General features: G+C 26.5%; 1 long non-coding RNA gene across 1 annotated transcript; it reads left to right on the forward strand.

The window, feature by feature from the left end:
* Window positions 1-2,996: 2,996 nt before the first annotated feature.
* LOC149514113 (uncharacterized) lies at window positions 2,997-4,643 on the forward strand. The gene is made up of 2 exons (XR_016328984.1): window positions 2,997-3,944; window positions 4,323-4,643. It is a non-coding gene; the product is annotated as an uncharacterized LOC149514113 (long non-coding RNA).
* The last annotated feature ends 1,862 nt before the right edge of the window (window positions 4,644-6,505 follow it).

Genomic DNA, 6,505 nt, shown 5'->3' on the forward strand with positions numbered 1-6,505 from the left:
TATTGGTCCCCAATGGATCACCAAACTGTCATAACATATAGATTCATGGATCTACCGTTAGACATAGATTAGAGGAGTCACAACCAATCTTTTTTGTCTATGTGTGATTGGCCACCTGATAAATATTTTGATCTATGAAAACAGATGTTAGGTTTGAAAGTCGGTTATGCATGAGGGAGGTTGTAGCACTCCCATGACGCCAATCTAAAGGATGGTACCAATTTAATTTCAAATTATCCAAGCTTTGATCTTTTCTATGACTTACCAAATAATTTAATATTAAAAATTAATCTTAAAATTATCCCATTAGTTTGGTAGCAACTTAAGATAATTCTCTCACCTCATGAGTATTTATAGAGACTAGTGTCTCATTCTAAAGAGGCTCTGTCATTGAATTTATTAAGATATTTTATTCAATAAAGTCTCTTAATAGTTTGGTAGGACTTAATTTGAAACAATCATCTAATAGTTTAGAAGAAAAAAGTTATTTTTTTAATTATTTTTTGAAAATTAATTTATGATCATAAATATCTTTTGAAAACTTTATTTGAAAAATTTTTTTTATTTGGAATATTTTTTCTCTTTCTTATTTTCAAAAATAAAAATAGCAAAAATAATATATTTTTTTAAAAAAATAAAACCAAAAAAAGTAATAAAAAATGGATTAAAAATAAAATAAAATAACATAAAATTAGAAAATAAAAATAAAACAAAAAAAGGAAAAACCTGCGATCGGATTGGGTTAGAGCGGGGTCAGCACGCGAGTCATTGAGTCAACACGCGGATCTTAGGTGTCTAAAACGACATCATTTTAGGTCAGTATAAAAGGTAAACTTCAACGTTTTTCCTCAAACGGTTTCTTCTTTCTCTCTCTACCTCCAATTTTCTCTACCTTCTCTTTAAAAATCTCCTAAGAACCCACAGGCTAATTCAATTGAAAATTGAAAATCCCACTGGTTTCTAGGGATATTGCCAAAAAATTCAACTGAAAATTGAAAACCCATTGGTTTTTGAAAAATTGGCCTGAATATGGCCAGAAAATTCAACCGGTCATTAGAAACTTTATCGAAAAATTCAAACCCTCACCAAAAAATTCATCCAAATCCAAAAAAACCAAAAAATTTTCAGAAAAACTCAGATTTCTTCAAATCTTTTCTGATTTCTCCCAAATTTTGTCTGGATTACTCCCAGAATTGTCATGAATCTTAATTCTAACTCAGAAACCTAAAATCAAACCCATAACTTCATATTTAACCCAAAATCCCATAACCCTTTCTGCCCAAAATTTCTCAGACTTTTTTTTCTAATAATTTTTTTGTGTCTTTTTCTTTGTAAAGCCAATTGAATTTATAAGAAGTCTTAGAATCAATTTTAAAAAATGGATACAATCAATCTCAGGCTTAAATCTTGAGATTATATTTTATCTAGCGTGATTTTTGATCTAAAATTTCAACAATTGTATCAACACTTTGATCAAGAGATTTTGATTTTGATTCCATCTTTTTTTTTTGTGCATGTGTGGATTGGAACAAGAAAGAAAAAAAAAGAGAAAAAGCTAAAAAAATAAAAATAAAAACAAAAATAAAAATAAAAAATATAATATAATATAATAATAATACTAAAAATATAAAAAGAATCAATTGATAAGAACACAAAGGAATGTCTACGCTATACTTCTAATGCCAATCCATGGATTTGCTTACTGTATCTTCCTGATCATCTGGTGGCTAATTGCTTAGTCGATAACTTAATTGGTTAACATTTGTCAGTCGTTGGAAACCAACTACTAATATATACTAGTAAATTAGCCCCCGCATCGCTGGGACCTTTTTTCTTCAAATATTTATAAATAATAATATATAATAAAAAATCTAGATAGATGTGTAAATTTAAGATGATAAGCAGATTTTTTTGCATTCGTAGCCTTTATAATTGGTTTTTAAAATATTAAGTGGTGTAATAAAATTTGGTGTATATATATATATATTTATAATAGTGTAGGTGTTATATAATTTTTGATATTTAGATAAAAATAATTAAATATAAGTGTTATACATTTATTTTTTGATTAAAGATAAAAAAAACATAATACTTACACACATATATATATATATATATATATACATATTCAAAGTATCATTTGCAATAGATTTAAAGCATTGATTTGGGATTATATTGTTAAGTTTTATATTTTTTTATAATTATTTTTAATTAATATTTCATTTTTTAATAAAAAAGTAAAAAAAAAAAGATTTTGAAAATAATGGGTTATTATTTTTATGATTATTTAAAATATTCTTTGTTTGAATAAAAAGTAAAAATTTTTTTAAACTTAATAAAGTTGACTTAAATTATTTTTTAACTTAAAAAAATATTTTAAAAAATGTTATTAAAAATGTTCAACATTAATTTTTTTAAAATGATTATTTTTATTATTAATTTATTTGTTATTATTTAAAGTAACATGTAATATAAATAAAGATATGTAAATAAAAGTTAAAAAAATATTACTTTAAATATCTTTATTTATATTACATATAATGGCGTGTGGGCAAAGTTTTCAAGTCTATTAAAAACCTAAAGCTAGTAGCCTTTTGTTTCAAGATTTAGTGGTCAAAAAAATTTAAAAAAAAACATAAAAATTTAATTTTGAATCAAATATTCACTTTCTCCCTTGTAATAAAGCTTTACCCCCTTTTACAAAAAAAAAAAAAAAAAAAAAAAAAAAAAAAAAAAAGCTAGTAAAACATCATGTGAAGGAGGTTTCAATAGGGAAAATCTAGTATTATAGTATACCCTCACAAAACCAATGGTTGAGATCTTCCTTCTTCAAAATTCAATGGCTAAAATTGCTTTCATGTCACCATCAAAAGGTAATAGAACCAAGAAATGACCAGAGGAGTAGTGGTAAAAAGATTGTTAATGTATAATTACCTTTCATCTCTTTCTAGCTTTTTATAGATTATTTTTCAGAAAAATAAAAACTCTCAAAAAATTTAGAATCCGAGAATCTAAAGCCTAAAGCTCGTTCCTTTTTCTTCGTTTCTTGCTTTTTTCCTTCTCTTTGCCTAACTTTTTCTTAAACCCAAAACCACAAAATTTAAACCTCTGCTTTTTCTTGTTTCTTTATCTTTTATTTTTTATTAATTTTTTTGTTATAATGATATGTTGTGTTTTATTTTATTTTGGCTTTTTTTTAACTCTGTGACATGTTGAAGGATTTGATGATAATTAGGTAGCAGTTATGGTGTATGGTAAAGATTAATAGTAATAGTTAAGAGGTTGAGTTCAGTGGTGATTTATCCAGTTAATATTGGTTATAAAGGCTGTTAATGGTGGTTATAGTTGTAGGTTTTTTTTATCCTCCTTTCTTTGCTTTTTCTTTGACCATATTATATTTTTTATTTTTTTACTAATCATTACCCATAGATCTGATTATGACTTTTGATGCATGCAAAGTTTGGATCTTGAAAAAATATGAGAAATTAAACATTAGTTTGAATCTGAAAATTTTTTTTTGTTGGGTATCTTTAGATTTCCATTTCTGTTGCTTTGAAATATTAAAATTTTTTATTTACTATGGATTGAAATCTTTGGTTTTCATATTTGGATTTGAGGAAATGTGATGGCTGCAGTTTGAAATTTACCTCATTAAAGATGAGTTTGTCACTCATTTTTTGAAATTTGAATGTTGATTTTTTATCTGATCTTTTATTTGGTTTTGTATGTATTTAGATAGTTAGGTTTTTACTTTGTTTTTGAAAGGTTTTTTTTTTTTTTTTTTAAATAGGGTATTAGGTCTAGTTGTGGCGATTTGGTGATTTTGCTGATTGACTATTATAGTGGTAGGAGCGATGATGGTGATAGTGGTATTTTTGAAAGTGGTGATGATGGCAGTGGTGGTGGCGGTGGATGTAACGGTGGCCGACGGCGACAACATTAGGGTAATAAAAATTGATGTCTTAAATTGAGATATGTCAAGAATACCCTGAATATGTAAAAAATTTCTAATTTTGTCCTAAAAAGTACACGTATCACACAAGCAAGCTTGAAGATGACATAATATATAATAATATTTAATAAAACTTATCTGGCAATGAAATGTGTTGATGTCGCATTTGAAATGAATAGGAAAAATATGAGTTGGTATCAAATCAAAGAGAAATTAAAGTAAGGGATAACTTCTATATATTGTATAGATTCCATGCTTCTTCGCCTATTTGTCTTTCAGGAAATGATCCGACTCAATTTGAATACATGTTTTTTTTGGTCTTCATCAATACACAATGCTTATTGGAAATTCATTTAATTCCGATCTTCAGTGAGCAATTAAGCATAGCTCCACAGACAATTTGAAGTCAAAACCTGACGTCAACAAGCACACAAGTTCTGAAGGAAAGAAGGGTTCAAGAAAGCAAAGGCCATTCACTGGAAAAAGCCCGAAACACTTTGATAGTTTCATGGCACATCTCATTACCAGACTGAAACTGTTGATTCTATATAACATTTAACACCAAACATGTGCAAAGCTTTATAAATTATATGGAGGGGGTGAGGATCTTATTTTTCAAGCATTCATTTAATTATTTTTAAGAAGTGATATTTTTTATTTGAAATAAAAAAAATTAAGTTCACATTTCTCACACGTGGAATATCAAATTACTGCATATTTCTTTCATATGGGAGTTATTGCTAGAAGATGAAGACTGTGTTCTTTTGTAATTTTTTTTTTTTTAATTTGGACCAATAAGTATTTGTTATATATTAAAGTTAAGGTTTGGTTGTATTAAAATATATGGTTAGTGACTAAACATGAAAACATTGGAAATATGAGTAGACAACACTAATCTCCCACTAAACCAACCCAAGGTAGAGTTCATTATTATGCTAATTCAATCAAATAATTCATCTCCCACCAACCAAATATAAATAAAGCACTAATGCTTGGTAAAGGGTAATAGGTACGGATTACGAATGACTTGATCAAATGGTTCTTAAATAGCTAGATATTGGAAGATAAGTATTTGTATTTATTTATTTCATATTTAATATATATAATATAAAATTAATGTGTCATAATTCGTATTATCAAATACAAAATAATTTTTGTTTTGTTTTGTTAATTTCACATATATTTTTATTAAAATTTTAATTCGTATTTTTTGATATCATATTTAAAATTATCAAATTTATATATAATTTCTCAAGCTTGTCAAAACTTTGTAGTGTGTTTTTAAAATTGTTAAAAGAAGAAATTGGATTCAAGTAAAGTTAGAAATACCCTAACCGTATTAACAAAAATGTTATAAAAAACATTCACTACTACCTTAACACTGTTTTGGAAAGATAATCTTAAAGATAAAAAATGGGCCTTGGATTGTAATATTTTTTACAAAGAAATATTTTACTTGAGCAAATCACAATTTTCATTCATAAAAGAGAGAGAGAGAGAGAGAGAGAGAGAGAGAGAGAGAGAGAGAGAGAGAGAGAGAGAGAGAGAACCTTTTTGATTTCATGATATGTAGTAGGGGACTGATGGGTCATTTTTTTAATTTTTATTTGTTTAATTTTTCTATAAAAAAAATTACACACTTAAATTTTCTAAAACTTGTAATCTCTAAAATTTTATTAAACTTGTAATCTCTAAAATTTTATTTAATATATTTCGTTGAAATTAATACTTAATTAATTTAGTCGGATCAATTGTTGAGTTGTAATGTAAGATTTTAAGACTAACGTAATTAGTGCTAAAAAAGGATTCCCTTGGAAAAGGGATTTAGCCCCAAAGAATAGCATAGCAAACTCAATAATAAGATGCTAACATTCAAAAAGCCAGTGGTCCATGCAACATTGTCCACTCTTGATCTTTCACCTAATATAATCAAGTGGGAAGTTGAGCCTTTTTTTTCTTTTTTCAGAAATTGTCCCCTTTTTTGTTTTTAATAAATTGCTATAAAATTATAGCAAATAACAAGCAATAAAAGCACTAATTAAAAGCTGTCTTCTCCGGTAATGAAAAAAATCAAATCATATCGACAAGATGAACACGTTGAATCGAAGATCAATAGCCTATTCGATTCTATCACTATAAGAAAATAACGTATTAATGATAATTTTATAACAATCTTTTACTTATAAATACCGTTTAAATGTTGTTAGTTTTCGTGTTTTTATAAAACTTAATGAGTTTATTATTAAAATACCATTAAATATTCAAATAGCGATATTGTTACTTATATATATCACCCAAAACTTGATATCAGTGACGTTTCTTAACTAAAACACCGTGAATAATTCTACTTTAAAAATTTTAGTGAATATTAAAAGTGTTTTTGATAAAAAAAACGCCTTGAATAATCTAGTTAAAAAATTTGATAGGAAATCATTGAATGCATGTTTTGGCAGACAACATCTTCAATAATCCCCTCATAAAAAATTTATGAGATTATTGAATACGTTTTCTACAAGAAACGCCTTTAATAATTAGACAAAAAATTTCGTAGGC

The sequence above is a fragment of the Durio zibethinus genome, chromosome 17 (genome assembly GCF_047325235.1).
Source record: "Durio zibethinus cultivar Kanyao isolate XHJ-2024 chromosome 17, ASM4732523v1, whole genome shotgun sequence".
Taxonomy (NCBI): Eukaryota; Viridiplantae; Streptophyta; class Magnoliopsida; order Malvales; family Malvaceae; genus Durio; species Durio zibethinus.